This window comes from Adiantum capillus-veneris, chromosome 22 (assembly GCF_014529385.1).
Source record: "Adiantum capillus-veneris isolate H3 chromosome 22, ASM1452938v2, whole genome shotgun sequence".
Lineage (NCBI taxonomy): Eukaryota > Viridiplantae > Streptophyta > Polypodiopsida > Polypodiales > Pteridaceae > Adiantum > Adiantum capillus-veneris.
In genome coordinates this window covers 4,649,264-4,673,741 of record NC_140952.1, presented here as the reverse complement: position 1 = coordinate 4,673,741, position 24,478 = coordinate 4,649,264, and the positions used below count along the sequence as shown (strand labels likewise).

Below are 24,478 nucleotides of genomic sequence, written 5' to 3'. Positions count from 1 at the left end.
GCTCTTCTTAAAGCCTTTATTAATATGTGAGAATCTGCTTCTGCCTGCTAAATAAGTGTACAAGCCGCAGATACCTAACAAAAGCACACCAAGATCCATAACCTAAACGAAAACCTGCATCTCCTAATTACATCACCAAGATTACCATATGAAAAAAAAAAAAAACAGCATCAGCTCATAAACTGGTCATGTTCTGTTGAAAAGTAAAACAATTGCTGGCAGAAAAGCACAAGCAGCAGAGAAATCAATTGTGCACATTTGTAGGTGTTGATACCTTCACCTCTGGAATGCATATTGAGATACCTCACAAACTCAATTGGGAGTCGCTTCCATACATCTCTAAGAAGTCAGTGACTTTTTGTAAATGTAAGCCTCGGAATTCCAACAACCCACTCTTCCAGCATGTCTCAGAGATTTTGTCAATCTCCATACATTGGCACTAGGCATCATCAGCCAAGACGTTTGCTTATTTACCTTGTGTTCTCAATACACTAGTATGAACCTCAACATCATCCTTGTTCGCATTGCCCAAGGTGGCCCGCAATATCCTAGTCGCGAGAAGATACGGAAAGCTCGAGGAAGACTTCACTGCAACCAACTCTGTCCAAGTGCGTCAGCATGGGGTTGTGATGGCAAGTCCACTCCCCCCCAAGTGAAATGGGGTGCAAATTGGATGTGTGCAAGGGGCGCTCCTGCATGTCCCGCAATATGCATGGCCATATCATCAGCAGAACTGACAGGCCACTTCTTGCTCCCGCCGCGACTGCTACCAATATTGAAAGAACGCATGGGAGTGGTCATGGTGCGGTCGTTTGGATGAACGTTCATGGATAAGGTACTCTTTACTTCGTTAGCGTAGGAGCCATAATCAAATCCCTGGCCTCTCGTTAACCCACGTGGCGTGGCTGCTTTCTTTCGAAAAACTAGTTTGCCTTGATTGCTTCACTATATATATATATATATATATATATATAGAGAGAGAGAGAGAGAGAAGGCTCTCAGCAGCAACTCGATCTTCTCCACAAGCAGTTTGCAGGTTCCCAACAAGGGCCGGCGGGCCAGAAAGCAGTGGGATGTTTTCACCAGGTGTGAAGGAAGGGCCTTTCTCCAGACGCTATCACCTATGTGTGTAGCTTGCGAGCATGTGGCTCTATGCAAGATGCCCTTGAGAAAAGATGGCGTGCTTGGCACTACCTTAGTTGATATGTATGCCAAATGTGGGATACTTGAGCAAGCACAAAATGTGCTTGAGGAGCTTACTGTTTGGAACAACGACTGATTGTGGGATACACACAACACGAGTAGGGACAGAAAGCTCTAGGCTTTTTTCAGCGGATACAAAGTGAGCTCCACCAAATGAGCAGAAACAAGTGCAACATCACTTACCAAGCATACCCATTATCATCATCGACCTCGCATCTTGCTGTCGTGAATCTAGCCCAATTCACTCGCCAAACAAAACAACTCGAATGAAACGCGGGCTGGTGCTCACCGGAGCTTGCCCTCTTGTAATATGGTTCTTGCATTACATCAAAAATCTCTTCCTCCCGTGCGTCCTTGAGTGACACCACACCTGGTTCGCAATAATCGCCGAAAATTCTGCCATCCCTTTTTGTACATCGCCTGATCATCGTGATCTGCCCTCTACCACACTGGTTATTTCCACGCGCACTCATGTAGTGCTCCCACTCGTTGCTCATCCCTCTTTGACGAGGGGGAATCCATCGGCCATCCTTTTCTTGTCCCGACATGCTGTCCCACTCATGCCCACATATCTCACCACACATCTTAGTTGCTCGCTGGCCCCCCGGTACATCGCTGACCATCCAATTGCGTTCCTTGTTGCCTGGTAGGACTGGTTTTGTATCGAGCACACTTTACCCATCTTGCATCCTCTTGTAATCCGCCCCATCGTGGGGGAATCCAGTGGCCATCTGAGGCCTGTATTTGAATCAGCCCCCGCTGATCCATTAGGTGTAACATACGTCTTCCCACAATGAGCCTACTAAAATCAGCCAACGGCTCTAACTCCACTGGCTTAGCCTTGCATCGACCAAGCGCGTTCGACTGTGTTGTTAACTCTGCACCTCCGTACATGTGGGTCATTCCATATTCAAAAGCATCCTCGCGTTGGGTACCTTCTCCTGGGTCCCATAGGAGGCTACCTTGCCCTTTGTCCTTCCCACATAATTGTCCTCGAGGGGTTACTGTTCCAACCCCAAGACTTCCTTTATCAAACGTCAATACACCCTTGCGTACATCGATCCTCAACAGGGCTGTCTCAGTCCCAGTCTTTGCCTGTCCGATGGTTTTACTCACCAAAAGGGATAACCGCCCTGGCTGCCATCCGCAAACCCAAGAGCACTCAATCTGGATACATACCACGAGTACTTTACTCGGGACTCAAAGAGGGGCCTTGGCCCCCTTACCATAACCACCAATGTAGGTGTGCAACCCCCGAGTGGTCGCGAATGGAAGTAAGACAACGGAGTACAGTTGGGAATGTGGCCAGTCAAGTATGTGTATTGAGGTTGATGAAATATACCAGAATCAAGGTCTCGCAAAGATCCATTCTGTGGGGTTGATGTGGATGCAACAAGTGCTAGTACGCGCCTATGCAACCAGCAACATATGGTCCTCAGTGGAGACACACATAAGTAACCCAAGGTTAGCTTTTTGGAGAGACCGTGCTTGCCAGTGGGTGATTGAAAAGTTCTTCAAAGATGTGTGGTTATGCGGGTTTTGGGAAATAGAACCTGGAGGCCCAGGGAGCCTTGTGCCATCGCAATGGAATCGATTGCGTTGTGGAAGCAGGATTGAAGATGAAGCCGAGATGTGTGGTGCTAAAGAATCTCTATCTGGTCGCGCTTTACCTCGAGTTGCCATGCAGTATAAAAGAAATTCATGGGTTTCCTGCTGTTCCTTCATCAAGTCTGGGTTCAGCCTCATCCTCATCCCGAGTACCATAAATGTCAGGCATCTTGCCTAGCAATTCCAATTGCTCCTTATTGCTTTGATTAGGATTAGGTGACTTGACCCGAATCCCCACTTCTTTGCTTGCGTCTGGTCTCACACCTGGTTCGGACCTCGTCATCGAAGTTTCAAGTCTCTCAACCGACTCAGGGAGTATCCCCCTCTCCTAGTAGATCGACCCTGTTTCATAACCTAGAAGCGCATCCACCATCTTTGACCTTACATCCTGCTCAGCCATATCTTCCCACAATTCCAGCACACTTGATATTTTCTTACCAGACACCAGCCTGTCCTTGGTTTTTGAATCACACATTTTTGCATACGCTTGCGTCTCCCAATCATGTGAGGGGTGGGAGTCGTCAGGGCCCACCTGGAGCTCCTCTAAAACTTCCTCATTGGATTCCACTGTACGAGGTGTGTCAGCCTTCTCCGAATTTAACGTCTCCGTGCATTCTTGCACTCCCCAAACACAAGGGTAAAGAAGGGGAACAGGGCCCGTTGGGCGCTCATCAACATGGCTCTCACTCGAGCAATCTTCACTCAGCACATCTGGCTTGCAAGCCATCAATTCCTCATCCCGGGAAGCATAAGAGTTACCACAAGTATCCACATCCATATTACCACCGTCATCAAGAATAACCCCTTCCCTTGGGAACATCGCATTCAATTTCTCGGCCAAATACTGTTCCTCCATTTCAACTTCAAAAAACTGATCATCATCTCCTCTCATTTCATCCCCACATGATGCATTCGTATTCACCTCTTCTTTCGCTTGTGCTGCTTCTTTGGCCAGCTTATCATGCATAAGAGACACATTCTCGAAAAACCTGGTTATCACCTGCTCTTGCCGATGGAGTTCGTCCTCCATGTTTGTTTTCTTTCCTTCAAGTACCTTTCTCGGTCTTTTACCCTCCATCTGCATCGCATCTACATCCTGATGGTACATCTCCATGATTTTGGAGCGTGTTTGAGTCAAAGCCTGCATGGCATCTTGCACCGTATCCTATTCATATCCCCGTTCTCCGTTGCTCCATCCATCATAACATGCCAAAAAACGGCGCATAGCTCTTTCGAAACATAAGAACGCCACGTCCACATTTAACCACGCCTTTAATGAGGCCATCTTCAAAGGCCATCTCCATAGAGATTCAAAAAATTCACTAACAACTCTAGGGAAGAAGCAATACTCACAACACAAATCAATTCCAACTGCATTCACCCATGCTTGCACCTTGAAAGCTGGTCACCTTATGCAAGACCTTCACATGGGTTTGAGAATCCATGATGTAATTGCTAGTCACGGCCGTTGGAGGGGAATGTCATGCTTAACGGTGAATTGATCAATATGTATGCTGAATGTGGTGCTCTCACGCAACTACAAAAAGTTCTAGATGAGCTTTTTCTAAGAATTGTCGCCTTTTGAAGCATGTTGATTGACATGGTTGTGGCAAGGCAGATCTCGGATATTTTAACCACATGAAAAGTGAGGGTTTCTCAACATACAAAGTCTCTTGGAGTGCTTCTATACGACCTTGTCATGTTCTTGATGACCATTTTACCCGTAATGTTGCATGTCAGATACATTGAATGATGGGAATGGCATCTCTTGGAATCCACTGGTCGCAAGATATGCACCATAGGAGTACGACCAAAAATCTCTAGGCTATTTTCAGCTTCCTATCTAGAGTGTGGACTCTTGGAATGCATTATTGTAGGATTTGCCCTACTGGAGAAAGCGCCTCTCTCTAGATGCAATGACCTACGCATGCATCTTGAAGGCATGTGGCTCTACGCAAGATGCTGATATGGGCACAAAGATTCACAATTATGTTGTTAGTCAAAGGATGTTGTAAAAAGATATTGTGCTTGGCACTATCTTGGATGTATGCCAAATGTGGTGCTTTTGAGAAAGAACAAAAAGTGCTTGAGGAGCTTCCTGTCCAGAATATCGTTTCTTGGAATGCACTAACTGCGGGATGTGTGCAACAAGAGTAGGGCTCAAAAGCTCTTGGATGTTTTCAGTGGATGCAAAGCAACTGTATCTCTCCAAATTTAGTCAGTTGTACTTTGGTCTTGAAGGCTATGCTTACATTTTGAAGGCATGTGGCTCTACGCAAGTGCTCGAAGAGATTCCTGTCGGGAGTGTGGACTCTTGGAATGCATTGATTGCAAGATTTGACCCATAAGGGCAGGGCCAAAATGCTCTAGCAGATGCGAAGCGGGGGCCTTTGTCCAAATGCAATCACCTACGCATGCATCATGAAGGCATGTGGCTCTTTGCAAGATGCTAATATGGGTACAAAAATTGACAATTATATTGTTAGTCAGAGACTCGTGTAAAAGGCTGTCATGCTTGCCACTATCTTGGTCGATATGTATGCCAAATGTGGTGTGCTTAAGAAATCACAAAAAATGCTTTAGGAGCTTCCTATCCGGAAAGCCGCCTCTTCGAATGCACTGATAGCGAGATACACATGACAACAGCAGGGCCAAAAAGCTCTAGGTCGTTTTCATCGGATGCAAAGCAAGTGTACATGTATCTCTCCAGCTGGCAATCACCTATGCATGCATCTTGAAGGCATGTGGATCTACGCCAAGATGCTGATGTGGGTACAAAAAATCACAAAGATGCTGATGTTGAAAAAGATGTCATGCTTGGAACTACCGTGGTCGATATTTATGCCAAATGTGGTGCTCTTCAGAAAGCACAAAAAGTGCTTGAGAAGCTTCCTATCCAAAATGTCGAGTCTTAGAATGCATTGATTGTGGGATATGCGCGATAGGAGCAAGGCCAGAAAGCTCTATGCCGTTTTCACGGATGCATCTCTTCAAATTCAATTTGAATGCATATGCTTGTGCCTTGAAGGCCAGTGGCCTTACACGAGCCGTTGACATGGGTGAGTGTATTAACGAGAAGATACTTGACCGCGACGCTTGGTGAAGGATGTCATGCTTGGAAATTCTTTGGTTGACATGTATGCCAAATGTGGTACTATCACGAAAGCATGAAATGATTGTGATGGGCTTTCTCTCCAGAATGTCATCACTTGCAATATGTTGGTTGCAAGATATGCCTAATATGCCTATCTTGAGGGTATCAGAATCGACGATGTGATTGCTAGTTGGGGCTGTTGGGAGTACGATGTCATGCTTGGCGGTGGTTTGATCAATATTGTGGTTCCCTTTTACGAAACGTAATGCTTGGCACTGCCTTGGTCGACATCTATGCCAAATGTGGCAGGGCCATGGAGCCCTGGGCTGGGCTGTTTCCAACAGATGCAAAGCGAGGGCATCTGTCTAGATGCAATTACCTATGCTCATATAGATGTTGGATCCTAGCTCGATCTTACTAAGAAAGCTCTGAACTTTTTTTCGTCTTGATGGTTTCTCACTAGGCAAAAAATCTTGAAGTGCTCATATAGAAGTTTGATGCCTAGCTCCATCTTACTAAGAAAGCTCTAAACTTTGCACGCTGCCGTGGGAATGGCACGTTCCCTCGTATTATTAAAATTGGGGAGGACTATGCAAACTCCCCCATGCAAGGAGACTTGCATGTTTTCTTTTTCTTCCGAACATAAAAAGGGGACAACATCTAAAAATGAACATATTTTAAACGATCCGTATCACTTTATATAAATTCTAACCCTTCTTACGGTTCTAACTCACAACAACTCAAAATTGTTGCATCACAATCGTAACGCACTTGAAACAGTACCGATTAAGAAACAAAAAAACTTGCTTTGACGAAAAGTAAGAAGCTCTCTCTCTCTCTCCATTTTCTTCTTCCAGAAAAAATATACACTTGTTGAATCTTCGAATGACGCAACGATGCTTACACAAATAACAAGAATGCACAAAATAAAGCGAGATTGAATCAAAGAATTATTACAATTTAATAGCTAAGGACATATTTAGACATATCAAGATTGAGACATCAAGATCGTGGCATTGTAAACAGAAGAAAACAAGAACATACAAGAGAAAAACTTGAGAGAGAGAGAGAGAGAGAGAGAGTTTTTGTGCTTTGTCTTCCACAAATCCTATTACCTTAAGGTGACAACCCTCACTTTGATTCAATACAAATGTGGCTAACGAAGCACTTTAGTTGTTTGTAGTGGTGTAGAGGCAAGCATGGCAATGGTGGAGTCGAAGTCGCGTTTGTCCATCGCCAAGGTGGATGAGTCGCAATACTCGCACTTATTTGGGCCTTGGTGCTTTTTAGTGTTAGAAAAAAACCGGGGTCTAGTGTATTTCAACCGGCTGAAATTATAAAATCCCAGTTAGATTATGAGCTTGCCTTTAAGAAAACCGGCAAATTTACACAAGTTTTAGTGTAATTACCAGCAAAAGCTTCAAATATTGACTTGAAAACTGGGAGAATTTCAACTTTCCCCTTATTTTCTTCGGTTAGGAAAAATGTATTTTTCTAGCCCTGCTGTTTACAATGCGCATCACATAAACAAAAAGTGCTATTGTGCGGGTAAAAGCTGACATTTGATTGGCTAATAAAGACTGCACACTGCTCACCTCACCATGCCCTCGACCCCTCGTGACTAATTGACACCACCTTGTCAGGTGGGATCTACGGTCCAACATCTTCGAACTATGTAGACCGTCCATTTATTCTCAAGAATAAAAAGATTTTGGTCTGTTGACCCTTACGACTCGAAACCATCCTTTTTTTTAGCTCTTAAAAAGTGAAATAGTAATGGGGCAAAGAGCGGGGATAGGCACAAAACATAAAGCAAGAGGCTCATCTATTACAAACATGCCGGCATGGGTATTGCACACGGCAGCCATTGCGCTTATTATAAAAAAAGGGTAGCGAATGGTGGGTTCAAATTGTAGCCACATGCTTTGACATATACAAGCTGGTACTTGTTACATCAGCTCTACACAACCAGAGACCATGGCTCTCCCATTAAGCTATCGCGCACCACGTGAAATGGAGGTGTGGACATAGAATGATATAGCAAAAAAGACGGGGTGGGGATCACATGGTGTTCACTTGGAGATCACTTTGGGATGCCAACGGGGTCACATTGCAATCACTTTGGGATAGTCGGGGTCACATTGTAATCACTTGGTAATGGGTGGGTTCACAAGGTGATCACATGTTGATTGGGATTCACACGGGGATCACTTGGCGGTCACTTGATGTTCACATCAAATTTACTTGGGGTTCACTTTAATTGTGATCACATGGTGATCGCTTGGGGATTAAACCACCATCGGATGGTGCAAAACCGATCCCGCCACCCCCAATAAATAGGGACTGTAGATCCCACCTGACAGAGGTGGTGTCAATTAGTCACGAGGCCCTCGACCTGCACTTTTCCACTCACAAAAGCGACGCCCATGTAGCAAAGTATGCACGCTGTTCAGACTGATGCCCGCCATGCTCGCCAAGTCAAAAGCCCTACGTTTTACCTTGATTCCCACTAATTGGTCAAAACCTTTGAGACTTCCAAGTTCCTCCATAATATTGAAGGATGGAGAAAAATCATAAAGACCTTTATTCATAATTGTTTGATTTAATTTCAAGCATGACATTAAGAGTATATTGCAGTGTGTATGAGAGAGGGAAATAATTTCACATTACATGAATTATGGAGAGGAGGGAGAGAGATTAAGAGAGAAGAAAAGAAGGTGAAGGGATGGGTGTGTTGGAAATAACAAGTACAGTGCGGGCTTGAAACACATAATTCAAATTAAGGAAAGTAATACATATATGAAGGTTTAAGAGGAATCATCTTCACTGGACTGAGACTCATTGAGCTCACTTTCAGAGGCACTTGAAGATTCTTCACTTTCTACAATATCATTGGGGAACACAAGTTGTATCTGCCTCCGCTTGAACTCATTGTACATGAACTTTGCTAGATTATCACGTCGATCAGAACCATTCCCAAGCATACTAGCTTCTTCACCAACTGCCACTTGCTCGCGTGCAATTGTCTCTGAGGTACTCACGGGTCTCACTGCTTGGAGCTCAACTAAAGAGCTCCTAGCACTTTGGGTGGGCTCCTCTACTGATTGCCCATCCCTAAGGCCTTCATTCACCCAGTCCATGTCAACAAACAAATCTTCACGAACTATGCAAATTTATGCAACACTAAGCAAGTAGCAACCATTGAGGGCACATTTCACAGATCCATATCTCTGTTTAAACGTATGCAAAAGTGAGCCTTAAGCATTCCAAAATCCCTCTCCACACGCATCCTAGTGCTTGATTGAATGAAGTTCCATTGGTACTTGAGGCGGGAGAGACCATCCTTACTACCCTTGAATGGAACTAGCATATATGGACAAGGTGTGTAAGCACAATCTCCCACAAGACAATACCATCCAAGGCGACCTGCTTCACAAAGCTTTTCAATTTCACTACCATTGAAATTAACTGAGTCATGGATAGAGCCAATCCATCCTACATCATAATCCCATATGATACAATTTGTTGCAACTGTACACTGTAGAAGGACATAATGAAACCCCTTGTGATTATAGTAATCTGAGTGGTTTTCCTTAGGTGCTATGATTGGTATATGCAAACCATGAACAACACCTACAACAAAAGGAATCCCACGTATCCTCTCAAACTCTTCTGCTTGTTGGATCATCCTTGATTTTGAAGGCCATCGTAGGTACAAGTCATGCAGACCACACGCTTTAATTTGATGGCATGAATGAAGTCAAGAACATTCCACATGCAATACTCTTTGCACATGAGTACAAATCTGCTAGAACTTCTAGGTTGGTACCAGAGGCTAAATGATGAAGTGCCAAACATACTCGGTCTTCCAAGGTGATGGCTCAATGCTGCGTCATTTCATAAACGGTCCTACCCTTACACACAAGTGATTGAATGTTTTCTTACTTATTCTTAAACGGCTCTTGAATATTTTTCCAGAGTAAGGGCCCATTAATCATCGATTGTAGAATTGCACAGGCCTTGGGATTTCCCAACATACACGTTTACGATGCCCCTCCATTCGATCTACCGTGCCTCATATAGACATGATTTGGGTGGCTGCCTATGCAATTTGAAGCTATAATAGTACTAACTCCTCCTCTCGATCCACATCCACATTACCAGGAGAGTTTTCCATATAGTTGGATAAAGTTACAGGGAATCAATATTGTTTGCCATGTTTTCCTATTCATACATAAAATAAAGCGGCGAGAGATGGGAAAAACCCATTTAAGACTAATGAGAAGTAATAAATCCACCATGATTTTTCTCACAATTATGACACATAGACCAAAAAAGTGGATGTGCAATATAAGTAGATCAAGTAGGGTTACATGACAAAATGGAAAACTATGATGAGGCACAATAGAACATAACAAGATAAGGTCGGTTATCTTTCCCACGATGAGTCCACCCATACATATTGTCGGCCATGGCTTTGAAAGATGCATGGGCTAGGAATTGGGCTTGACGATGTAACATCGCGGTAAAACCATGGGAAGGGGCGGTGTACGAAAAAAATGAGGAAGCGAAGGTTTGAAAGGGTGAAAAATAGGCACTATTCAAAGAACTCTCATTATCCATTTGAGAATCTACTTGCGAATATTGTTGCGAATCCATACGCACCTACATACATGCCACAAAATTTAAAAACCTTATACATGTCATGCATTTCAATGACCTCTTATGAACAAAAAGAAATTGTGAAGATTCTGGGCATCATCCAAAAAACTTAAAGATACAAATGCAAATGAGGTAGGAAGTAGTACACAGCAGACACATTTGGTTAGCACACCAATGAAGCAATGCAAACTCAAGTGCGCAAATTCATCCTGCCACTTTCTTGTGCCAACCAACAGGAGGGAAAGAAACATGTTCAAGGGAACACAAAAAATTTAGCTTGTGAGAACAAGTCCTGATGAACTTAATTAACAACTAAGAAAAAAAAACAGGAAAGCATATTGACAAATGAAGAGCTCTTAGCTGCTCAGGCCTCAATCCATTGGACGAGAGATTTTTGGGATGGTAAGATAGATAGACCTGATAAGAATATGTTTAATCTTTTGAAGAAGAAAAAGGTTAAGGATTTTATTCCCTTTTTGAAAAATAAAGAAGTTCAAATTGTGAGCTCTTATACTCAAGGTTGATGAATCTTTCTTTTTTGACATCTTTTCTTCATCCCTCAAAAGAGGGGTTGTCTATTGCCATAATAAGAAAGAAAATTGTGCATGTGCAGGTAGATCAAATGATGGATAAGCCTCTCTCAGACGGGGAGGTAAAAGATGCTATTGATGCTCTAAAAGATGCTAAATCTCCTGGTATTGATGGTCTTCCAAATGAATTTTTTCAAATTTATAAAGATTTTTGGGTCCCCCATCTCTTGTCTATATGGAATGAGGTCATTAGAGTAGGAGCTATGTCTACCTCTATGCATACTGAAGTTATTAGTGAAAGGGTACTAAGTAGGACCTAGGGAATTGGAGGTCAATCTCCTATTTGACTTCTATTTACAAAGTTCTCTCCTGGACTCTAGCTAGAAGAGTGAGTCCCCTCATGCATCAGATAATCTTACCAGAGCAGAAGGGCTTCATAAAGGGAAGGTTTATTCTTGATGCAATAATCACTTTGTGGGAGGCCATAGATTTTATTCACAACAGTGAGTAGGACTTCATTTTTTTCAAAATAGATTTTGGCAAGGCATATGATAGGATGTAATGGGATTTTATTTTTCAATCTCTTATATATGAAATTGGTTTTAGCAGGATATTAGTCAAATTTATCCAGATCTATTTGGCAATGCCTATGCAAGAGTCTCTATCAATGCTGACATTTAGAGGCTTTTCCATTGAAAAGATCCATCATGTAGTGTTGTCTAGTATCCCCCCTTTTGTATGCCATCTACTATGATGGTTGGTGCAGGATTCCCTAGAAATAGGTCTGATGAAAGACATTAAAATTCTCGGAGCAGTTAAGGATCTGGTGCTTCAACAATTTGTAGATGATACTAACTATCTAATGAACAATGATAGAGGTATAGTTGATCATTTTTGGACCTTCTTGGACACCTTATGTATGTCGAGTGGCTCTGTAATCAACCATATTAAGACTGGTTACAAGTCCTCCAAGGAGAAGATCCCACAAGTAATTACAGAAGCTGGATGTATGGAAGTCAAAGATGGGCAGGTCTGTAGACTTTTGGGCATCCCAATGGATTTCAAGATTACATATGCTCAGAGATGTTGGAATTAGGGTTGCAAAGAAATGCACACAGCTTGGAGAAGATGAAGGAAGCTCAAGGCACACAATAGAGTGTGTGTTACTTAGTGTGCAGTGGAAAGATGGATAGCCCTAGAGTGATGGGCGTGTATACAATATACGGGGGAAAAAACCTCCTAAAGAGGGAAAAAATGCCCTGGCGGTCCTAGTGTGTTCACACACATCACTACCACATGTATATGGTAACAAATCCCCCCTGGAGTGATGCGGTGAACGAGAGCTGGCACATGAGTAAAGGGAAGTGCCATGCCCTAAGGACATGATCAGTCCACAAAGGGGAGTAAGCCCAAAGCTTTGCGGAAAGCTTCAAGCTTCTCACGAGACAATGCCTTTGTGAAAAGATCTGCAAGGTTGTCCTGTGTTGGCACATAAGCCAAGTTGATCTCTCTTGCTGAGAGCCTCTCCCTGACATAGTGGTAATGCACCTCAATGTGCTTTGTGCGAGCATGAAAAACTGGGTTCCTCGCAACTGCCAATGCGCTCTGACTGTCAATGTAGATAGTGTTGGCAGTGTCCTGTCCAACACCCAAATCAGCCATAAGGCGTCTGAGCCATACACACTCAACCGTAGCTGAGAAGATTGCCCTGTACTCAGCCTCACAACTCGAAGTGGCCACAATAGGTTGCTTCTTGCTCAACCATGATATACATGAGCTGCCAAGCATGAAATAAAAACCACTTGTGGACACTCTCGTGTCAAAAAAACTAGCCCAATATGAGTCCGAAGAAGCATGTAAGTCTGGCGGCAATGACCCCCCCTTGGGATAAAACAAGCCAAGATGTAAAGTACCACTAAGGTAGCGGAAAATCCTCTTCACAGCCTGCCAATGCTTAGACCCTGGGCTATGCATAAATCTGCTGACCTATGAGACTACAAACTAAATATCCGGCCTCGTGTTGCATACATAAATGAGGCAGCCAACAACAGTTTGATAAAGAGTGACATCAGCAGGATCGCCAGCATCATGTAGACTCAACTTCAAACCGGTTTCCATGGGAGTGGCAATAGGTTTGCAATCCTCAAGTCCAAACTTACATAGCAATGTCTCTATGTAACTTTTCTAACACAAGGCAATACCATCATCACATTGTTTAAACTGTATACCCAAGTAATGATGCAACAACCCCAAATCTTTCACCTTGAATGTAGCATTCAAATCAGCCTTAAATTCAGCAATATGTCTCTCATTTGGTCTAGTGATCAGCAAATCATCAAGATAAAGAACCACAATGAGAAGTACATCACCCTCAAGGCAATACCATCATCACATTGTTTAAACTGTATACCCAAGTAATGATGCAACAGCCCCAAATCTTTCACCTTGAATGTAGCATTCAAATCAGCCTTAAATTCAGCAATATGTCTCTCATTTGGTCTAGTGATCAGCAAATCATCAAGATAAAGAACCACAATGAGAAGTACATCACCCTCACGCTTTACATACAATGTGCTTTATGTTGGACTGTTACAAAAACCTTGTTTGACCAAATGAGTGTCATCTTTCTCATACCAAGCACGAGGAGATTGCTTCAACCCATACAAAGCCTTGTTACATTTGCACACTTTGTCCTCTTGTCCTTTTATGACAAAACTGCGAGGCTGCGTTACATAAACTTCCTCAAATATGTCACCATTCAAGAAAGCAGTAACAATGTCTGATTGACGTACATCCCAACCAAAATGAGCTGCCAATGCACATAGAAAACGCACAGTAGTCATACGACAAGTGGGAGAAAAAGTCTCTTTATAATCTATGCCTTTTTGCTGTGCATAACCCTTTGCAACAAGTCGAGCCTTATGGCGATCAATCTCACCATCCGGCTTGCGTTTCAACTTGTAAACCCACTTTGTACCCATGGCCTTTTTTGCTAGGAGGAAAATCACATAAAGTCCATGTGTCATTTTCTATGAGTGCATCATATTCTGATTGCATGGCAGCCATCCAATTTTCTGAATTCTGTGCTTCATCAAAAGACAGAGGCTCCTCAACATCATGTAAGCTAGACACAACCAAATCATAACAATTTGATGCATAAGATGCATGGCGAGAGCCTGAACGAGTACGACTAGACAAAGGTGCATCCAAAGATGATACAACCTGTAACCTTTGCTTTCAGCACTATAACCAACTAAAATACATTTGATAGCCTTATCATCCAATGTTTTGCGCTGCACTTGTGGCACCAAAGCATATGCCAAACAACCAAAAACACGCATGTGCTCAATAGAAGGCTTTCTATCATGCCATGCTTCATATGGAGTAATAGACTGCAAAGCTTTCGTAGGACACCTATTAAGTACATAAGTGGCACACATGATGGCCTCAAGACAAAAAGAATGCGGCAAAGCTTGACTTTTGACCATACATCGTGCCATTTCCGTCAGTGACCTGTTTTTTCTCTCAGCAACACCATTTTGCTGAGTTGTATAAGGCAGTGTACATTGGTGTTTTATCCCACGCCTAGCCATAAATGCATTAAATTCATGAGACATATACTCCCCCCCTCGATCGGAACGGAGGGTGCCCATAGTACATTTCGAGACATTTTCAGCCATAGCCAGAAATTGCTTGAAGCACATAGAAAACTTCGGACTTCGCTTTAAGCAGAAATACCCATGCATGCCTAGAGTAATCATCAATGAAAGTCACGAAGTACAGGTAATTGGCCAAGGACGGAGTTTGCATGTGCCCACAAACATCACTATGCACAAGCTACAACCTGCATGTGGCCCTAACTGAACCATCCTTTGGAAACTTAGAACGCTGCATTTTACCCAGAATACACCCTTCACAAACATGTTTGACAGGTGCTTCAAGAGGCGGAAAAGAAGCAACTATATCAGATTTCTGCAAACGTAGCAAACTGGCAAAATTTAGATGACCAAAACATGCATGCCAAAGTTTTGCATCTGAAATAGCCCTTGAATCTGCAACATCATTTGCAAAATTTTGTCCACACTTGTCATACAAAGTGAGCTTACACAACCCACAGCACAAAAGCCCAGATGCAACAATTTCATCACCAAAACTGAGATCATGAACTGTACATCTGTCATCCACAAATTTGACTACAAGTCCAAGTCTAGAAAGTGCGGATACAGACAAGAGATTCTTCTTGATCCCAGGTACATAAAGTGCATCAACAAGTGTGAAGGAGCTGCCATTAGCAGCAGTGAGCACAATCTTTCCAACTCCTTGACTTGGATAAGAGGCGTTGTTGGCACAAGTGACTGAATTCCCATGAGGGACAGACTCGAGAGAGGTAAACAATTCACGATGTGAGGTAATGTGCTTTGTAGCACCACTGTCGAAATACCACACATGTGAATTTGCAACAACTGACAAGCATGCATCATGGACAGTAGGATTGTAAGTGCACTCTGCGCTAAAAGCCCATTCTTCATCAACATCAGCATTATAGTCTCCTTTCACAGAAGACTCAACAATGCCTGCATTTGTAGTGGAACCAGCATTTGTAGAGGAACCACCCTCTTTCTTCTTAGCCTCTTTGGCCTTAAACTTAGGACACGACTTGATCAAGTGATCATTAGCTTTACAATAATGGCAACGCATCTTCTTTTTGCCCTTGTCACCAGAATTTCCAGATGAATTTGTGCCAGCAGAAGCATTAGGAATATAATTTTTGCCACTTGCAGCAGAATCATAAGAAGTGGCTGCATTATTGTTACCACTCTTTCTTTGAGAAGCAAGAAAAGCCTATTCAACTGCACACTGCCTAGTCCTGTTTTTCCTGGAAAGTGACTCTTGCAACAGCAATGTGCATAATGCATCAAACTTGACAACTTCTGGATTTCCTTGGGTCATAAGTCTCCAAGTACTACCAAAAGTCTGGTAAGAATCTGGTAAGGCATCAAGAACAGTCTGCACAAGGGAACTGTCTGAAATGACTTCTCCTGCAAAAATAAGCCGCTCATTGATATCCTTGACACTAGCAAGGAAAGTGTCCATATCATCTTCCTCATGCATAATCTTCGACTGCAACTCTTTACGCAGCAAAGCAACTTTAGCCTCATTGAGACTTGCATAAAGACTAACCAAAATATCCCAAGCCTGTTTTGTAGATTTTTCTGAACGGATGTGAGAAACAATGGTGTGCTTCACAGAAAATGCAATTAATGCATGAGCCTGCGCATCCTTAACATCCCAACGAGCTTGTTCTGCCGTAGGCAAAACAACTCTAACAGGAGCAAGACCTGCAACATCCTCAACATCGCCTACATCTTCAGAACCAAGACGTACATCAATGCCCTGCACAATGTTCCAGACGCCCTTTGATACAAGAACATGTTGCATCATATAAGCCCACATAGGGTAGTTGTCCCCATCCAACCTGTCCTCAACAGCAAACATCTTGAAGACATCTGTGTTGTTCTTGTCAGCCATGGTAAATGCTACACCTGATGTGAAAACTGCCCAAAAATAGGAGAAACGGAGCGGGAACAACACGTGCTATATAGCACAAACCGTAGAAGACTATAAGGCACCTGTTATGCAGAAACCGGCACTGACAGAAATTATGTACAAAATGATGAAATAGCCTATGCAGTACTGCCTGTAGTGGAAACGGAGGTCGACCTGTGAACGCTTGCCAAAGCTCATTGAAATCGGAGAAAGTGAGTAGGTGTGTGCTGGAGCAGCTGGCGACTAAGCCCGAGAGGACGCAACCTGCTCTGATACCAATTGTTGGAATTAGGGTTGCAGAGAAATGCACACAGCTTGGAGAAGACGAAGGAAGCTCAAGGCACACAATAGAGTGTGTGTTACTTAGTGTGCAATGGAAAGATGGATAGAAACGCACACAGCTTGGAGAAGACGAAGGAAGCTCAAGGCACACAATAGAGTGTGTGTTACTTAGTGTGCAATGGAAAGATGGATAGCTCTAGAGTGATGGGCGTATATACAATGCACTGGGGGAAAAACCTCCTTGAGAGGGAAAAAATGCCCCGGCGGTCCTAGCGTGTTCACACACATCACTACCACATGTATATGGTAACAAGAGATGGGAGTGGATTGTGGAAAAATTGAAGCATAAAGTCAGCAAAAATGGCAGTTCCATCAAACTTTTGTCTCATCAAGAGCATTTGTTCTTAATTGTTGTTTGATTCCTTCTCTAGTTTATTTTTTGTCATGTTAATCTCTAGCCAAATCTCTAGCCAAATATCATCTGAAGCAAGTGATCTCCCTAACCCGATCCTTTTTATGGGGAGGTGATATTGATCACCCAAAGATTTCTAAAGTGTCTTGGGACATATGTTGCCTTCCAAAAGAGAAAGGTGGTTTAGGCATCCTCAATCTTGATTATATTTATGTCAAAATGGTAGAAAAATGGATCTGGATAGCCTCAGACTCTGAAAAGAGATGTGCAAAAGTTTAAGCTGCAAAACTACAAAGCATGGACTAATCTACAACTCAAACATATCCTTCTTTATCATATCTTATGTATCCCTTATGGTTCCAAGCTGGTATACATAATGTGGAATGTATGGAATTCTGTTAAATCCAACTGGAAACCCTCCAAGTGATATATTAACTAACTATATATCCTTTTGGTTTGGATTCTTTGCATGAAAGACTAAACCTGGAGTCAACAGAAAGGTTCATAAGTGCTTCCAGTCTAGAATCAGAGTATGAAAGGATGTGTATAGAATGGAAAGCTCAAATCTATTCAAAATCTGCAAAGGGAACACTCAATTTTAGATACAGATGCTCTATGGTGTCTTCAAAGAGCTAAACAGTGTATGGAAAAGATAAGGGTACCTGCAAAAGAAGTCTAAGCCACTAGAAAGGCCTTTTCATAGCCTCTCAAATGTTCAAACCGAAAGGGATTGTGGAGAACTCTCTCAAACAAAATCTTAACACGATCTGGAAGCTGAGTTGGACATGTAAGCAATGGACTTATCATTTCAAATGTCTTTGGGCCTACCCAAATGCTAAACAAACAAAGCACTTTAATGTGGCTCATAATACATCAAGGTATCTTGGATTGTAGAGAGAGCTCTTAAAGCTCAAATTGGCAACGAGGTGTGCAACAGTCGCAAGTTGGTCACTAAAGATTGTGCTCACATTTGGTTTAAATGTAAGGATAACAAGGACATCATCCAATTTTTACATAAAGTTCTCTCCCAAGTATCCCTCAAATCCTTGGACCTCAAGGATCTTCTTCTAGGTGTAATTGTAAGGGGATGGATGTTACCCTATGGAACATTTAGAGAGGGCATATATTGTGGTATACATGGTTTCATAGAAATGCCTCAGTGTTTCAACACCCCTCTTCCTTTCATCTGTCCCTTCTCAAAAGAGATATGTAACAGGTAGCAAATCAGCTGTTTAATAAAGCTAAAGATGCCCCTTATGAGTATGAAATTGTCTCCTCAATTCAAAGAAGCTTCAAGTGGCAACAATGATACATAGTTATGCCTTCGTTTTTTCAAGTCAATAGACTCAAAATAAAAGAGGTTCTATCTCTTGAATCTTTGTATTGGGGCTAACCCATCCTCTCCCTGTAGGTTCCATGTATTGCTTTCTTTCTCTGCTCAATCAAATTCTAAGTTTTTCTCAACAACAAAAAAATAGTGTTCCCTTTTTTCCTTTGGGAGGGAGGGGGATTATGCGAGCGTTATATTAGAATGGGCTCACAAAATGGAGATCAGTGAAATAAATTTACATAGGGGATCATAAGATAAAATGATAGATACATTTATTGGTCACCTTTTACACATTTCAAACAGGTGAGCATACATAACAAAGGCTTTGTTCAGGTGTTCTTGTATGATATCCATCTCAATCAGAAGAGCCTCCGCAACCTCAGTAAATTCTCCTTTTCATTCATGGATTGTCTTGAGGAAATCTTCCACATGCTCAGTTGTACTTCCTCGCACTTCTTCTCCTCTGTTGTGACATATCGTTCAAGGTGGCGCAAGCGCACTAGGATTTGGCTATGCAGGCGGTGAGGCGGTCCGGGGCAGGCAGCAAGAAGAGCGGCCTATAAACACCCTTCGAGGCTCCTGTGATGCTCAATTGGGGCTAGGGAAAGCACAATCAGAGACAACAACAACCCACAGCCAGAAACCAAACAAGCAAAAGGGGCACCACCTAGTTGTAGATGCGAACTAGGACGCACGTGATATCTCCTTGTACTCAAATACACAAAGAGAGGGGAATGCAAGATAGCCACACACACCAAACACAAACATTCACCACGCCAGAGAGAGGTAAAGAGCACAAATCAACTTGAGCAACTCAATCTTAGCCTTAAAGACTAGATACACACAAAGCTTGATGAGAAATAGAGAGACAACACAAAACTTGACCTTGTTGCCAATACAAAAATTGTCTTAGGGTCACGGGAGCCCTCTCACCGAGCATCCACTTACAATTCACCTTTTAGGCAAACAATTCAACAAGCCCTCAAACCACCAAGCATGAAATGGCACAACAAACTTCAAGGAAAATATACCTTCAACCACCTGATGAGCCAACTTATCAAGTCAATTTGGAGAGAAGAGTCGTAGTTGCAGCATACAATTGCACCCAAAACTATAAATCTTATTTATGCACAAGAGTAGGCTACGAGTGTGGTGAAGCTTGAAGTTAGTTATGCCATCTAGAGGAGTGGAGTGTAGTGATGGAATAGAGCACTCACAATGCACACACTCTACACAACTAGGCTTGAAGAGTGGTGTGTTATGTGTTGAGAATGGTGTGGTGTAGTGTGATCATGTGATGATTTACAAGGGAGAGAAGGGCTCTATTTATAGGTTTTAGAAGCCCCGATTAGGATTAGGCCTAATCAAGTTTATTTGAAGGAATAAAAGATTATGCATATTTTTATTTTTATTTTTAATGAGGGTGGGTCTCTCTTGTCCTTTGAGTCACATGGATGTGGGCTCAAGGGAAGAGAATTATTGAGGATGATAGGAGAGAGGATTGAGTGAATAATTTGGGAGTGCCTACTCTAGTAGAGGGTGCATTTTACAATAAGGTTAGTGGTTAGTAGTTAGTAATTATCACTAAAAAATATTTACAAAATCATTCACCAAATGGTGAGATATATGATGAGAAAAGTTAGAGAAGGGATGAGCTTGTAAAGAGAGGTTGAAGCTTTGGAGAAGTTGACATTCACCTCTTTACAGCACCGGAAGAAGAAGTAGTCAGCATGGCGAAGCAGCGCGTGTCGATGAAGCTATGTTATTTCAAACCTTGGAAAATTCATGATAAAAGCCTTCATTTGCAGAGGTTATCCTTGGATTTTTGCTGATTTTTTGAAGTTCTTTACAAAGCTGAAGAGAGTATGGTAATATGGACATATATGTAGAGAGAAAGGGGGACACATAGGGTGTAGAAATGGAGGATGAAGGCTATGGAGGTGTGAGAGATGTGGCAATGGTGAAGAGGGTGAATTAGGACATGGGAGTTGCAGGTTTGGGAGTGGGAAGGAGAGGGAGGAGTGTGTGTGAAAGAGGAAAATGATAAAGTGGAAGAGGGAGTGTGGCTGCATAGCATGGGCAAACTGGGGTCCACCAATAAAATCATAGCTCACAGCTCGTAGCTCAAAAAACTATGAAACAATTTGAGGTAAAAGTTCAGCTCACGAGCTACAACTTCTGTTTGTATCACCTTTTCAAATTCGGGGAGCATGTGATCTTTAAAAATTTAGCAAAACCGACTGTTTTTCCCACTGCACAAAGTCCTTGTGAGGTCCTTCTTTGGATGATTCTTTTGAATACCTCCAAGAGTGAGCTCCCCATGGTGCATGCATGCATTCCACATACCCTTGACCTTATTTGGTAGGTCTATAATTGAAGATATTGTTGAGATCATGATATAAGTGAATAGTACAACTAAGAAAATCAAATATTGAGGGGTCTAAAAAAAATATGTACATGTCAAATATAAATAATATAGGTGGTAAAAATATAAAGGGGTCAAAATAAATCTCTCTCATTATAAGTCTACCATAAAAAGATGAATATTTTTGGTTGTCTAATTTATGAGAGTAATAGAGAATAGATGTAGGAAGGAAAAAATCACAATAGTGAAAAAATATACACATAAATAGAACTAGTTTTTTTGGATTTTTATTGGGATGGAGTTACACCAAAAATAAGAGAAGCTTGCATGAAATTATTTTTATATGGAATAAAGAGTATGCAAAATGGTAAGAAAAAATATGGTAATGGTGAGTCAATGTACATAGCATAAATAACACACCATAGGTAGAAATATTTAAATAAATACCAAAATAATTATGAAAAATCCTTTTATTTAGGCCCTATATACAATGAAATATTTACACACAAATGGGCCATAATATACTTATATTTTTTATATTTTTTGGCTCAACTAGCCCAGTGACTAGCTAATTAAGGGTTTTTAAGAAGATATGGGAAAAGTCCCCTAACTCACACACACCTATATACAGTGAAATGGTAGGGATAGCCACAGTGTTTGGATGATTTTGGTAGGGTGGGTTAACTCACTATGGCAATTGCGGAGAGCCAAAAAACAGCTATCAGCGGCTTTGTGCTTCACAAGCCTGCGAAATAGAATTAGCAGTCCCATCGTTGCCAACCGGCTGTGAGTGGAAAAAAAATTATTACATCTTCTAATCCAAATATACCAAAGATATTTTGCATGAATGGCATTCCAAAAAATAGTAGGAAACCCCATGAAATCTCCTAATAAAATATGTTGCCAAGACAAGTTAGAGCATTTAAGGCTGAATAGCTGAGTTAGTATAAAGAAATCCTTTTTGTTTTCTTTGTAGTTAATGAACAAGTGGAAGCTATCTTTTGGCTCCAATTCGCATCTGGGAAAATCCTCGCTAATTAGTCCATGTTTATGAGCCTCTACGCAAGTCCACACGCTTTTATGAAGGATTAGCCATAACAATTGTGATTTTTTTGGAGTGAGGGGTTTAACCCAAAGTTGAGAGAAGGTCCAGCTCCATTAACAAGCATTTTTTAGATGGCCCACTATTTATTGAATTTGGTGTGTATAGGTGTCAAGGTAGATTGGTGAAGATGAGTGATTTTATGAAGGGGGTGCCAACCTCGCCACTACGATTTTCCCAGCTCTAGAGGCCCCCCATATGCTACCTTCCAACTATGCCCTACCAGGAATTTTGAGGAGCGTTGACTCAGGAAGGAAGCTTCGTTTCTTGAGATGCAAAATAAGGATAACATCTCCTCAATGAACCAAAATTTGCCTTTGTCTTTGCCCCATAAACCTTGCCAGGTGCAGAGGCCCTTTTAATACAGGTTGTGAGCTTTTTGAAAGTCACGAGGGTTAAGGGGAGGAATGTTTAGAGCTAACCACCATAGACAATCAAATTTAATACTATCCCATTGTGCCTTACTATGGATATCTAGGATGAGATGTGGTTTGTACTTATTCCATGCTTGCCACATGCCTTTGACCAATTATAACCCCTTGCTTTTGACTGGAAAGGCTGGTTAAGGTAGGGAGCTGGAACCATGATGGGGAGTGCTTCAAAGAGGTGCAATTGATCTATCAATGTATTAATTGTGCCCAATCGCTACAAGGTTTGAAAAGGGACCTCATAATTCATGTATTTATCAGCTTATACGTAGTTGCAGAGATATCCATCATCCCTAGTCCTCCTTTGTCTTTAGGTTGAATGCAGAATTGGAAGCTGACCTTAGCCATAACCTTTTTGAGGGATATCCTTTTAAAATGATTTTTTTGCAGATATTGTGGATTTTTTATATAGCTAATTATGAGGGCGGCCAGCAAGAGACATAGAAGAGTAAGGAGGAAATGATAAAATGTTTTATCACTAGCAATCTAGTGGGCATGTTGGACAAAAATCCACCCATCTTTTGAATTTGGACAAGAACTTGGTAAGGACCCAGTCCATCTTTGCTTTTGACTAACATAGAAGCCCATAGGGATGCCTCACAGCCTGAAGGGTGCCCCCTCCTCAATAAGCTGGCCTTCATATGACTTGAGAGCAATGGAGTATACCTTTGTGTAAGAGTAGATACTTATTGTAGTGTGATTGATGACTGACCCCAGTGCCATGCAAAACTTCTCTAAACATCTCCAAAATTCTAAAATGGATTGGTCATCATTGTGGAGGAGACCTCTAGTATCATTAGCAAAAATTTGTAAGCATAGCTGCTCTTTATCCAATGGAGTGATTCCTTTAAATTTCCCTTGGAAGATTCTGTCTTGAACTAGGTTGGTGAGGCCTTTAGTGACTATTGCAAATCGAAGTGAAGCCAGTGTGCATCCTTGCTTGATAAAGCAGACAAGGTTGATTGTTGTAGAAAGCTTGCCATTTACACATATTTGGGAGTTGGAATTTCTAAGGAGAGTTAGGATGGATTTGATCATTCCTTGGTTAAGGACCATATCTCTCAGGGGTTGTAAGATAAAATCCCATTCATTTTGGTCATAGGCCTTGTCAAAATCTACTTTGACAAAGAGGAAGCCTTGATTGGTGTCTATAACATGTTTTATGCCCTCCCAAACAGAGATTATGGCATTCAAGATGAATATGTTAAAGTTATGGAATGTCAAGTGAACTACTTATGAATGCGAGTGCAATATAGTGCAACAGAGATATGGTGTGGTGGAGCTCTCGATCAGAAGGATAATACTCACCGGTCCTTATTCGTCTATATGTCAAAAAGAATAAGTCAGTGGTTAGTGATGGGAGGCCAGCCACTTGCCCTGAACCCTAGCAATCTCCCACTTGAAGGCCAATGTGGCCCAAGTAGTTATAAGTGTAATGGCTAGTATGCACAACTATACAAGTGTGAAGAATGACCATAGATTCACCCTACACCCATCATGTCTATGCAATGTGCAAACCACTATAAAGATAGGCTCTTTGTCAAAGCATTGTTGGGTTCTCATTTGTGTGGACTTTGGCTAGCCCAATGCATTTGCTAGCCAAAATCATTAGGAGAAAGTTGGACTCACTTTTGGGCCTTTCAGTTCTAGAGAGAGAGTGGCGCTCGACCAATGAGGAAGAGGCTAACGTTACGTTGAAAATCGACATTTTGGAGTCAAGCTCTTTTAAAAAAAGGGAGGAAATATTATTTTTGTTCATCAAATTGCACAATTTCACACTTTCAAGGCATAAATGCCGTAAGTCGTACTAACTTTGTACCGAGGAATTTCAGAACTTTCATTGAAGACTCTATCTAGTATCTTTGTTCCCGCCCAAATATGACTTTGAGTAGCTCTACTTTCCTCTCAAAGCTTC

General features: G+C 42.0%; 1 pseudogene; it reads right to left on the bottom strand.

The window, feature by feature from the left end:
• Positions 1 to 19: 19 nt before the first annotated feature.
• On the bottom strand, positions 20 to 4,115 carry LOC147428864 (uncharacterized; annotated as a pseudogene).
• Between the last annotated feature and the right edge of the window lie 20,363 nt (positions 4,116 to 24,478).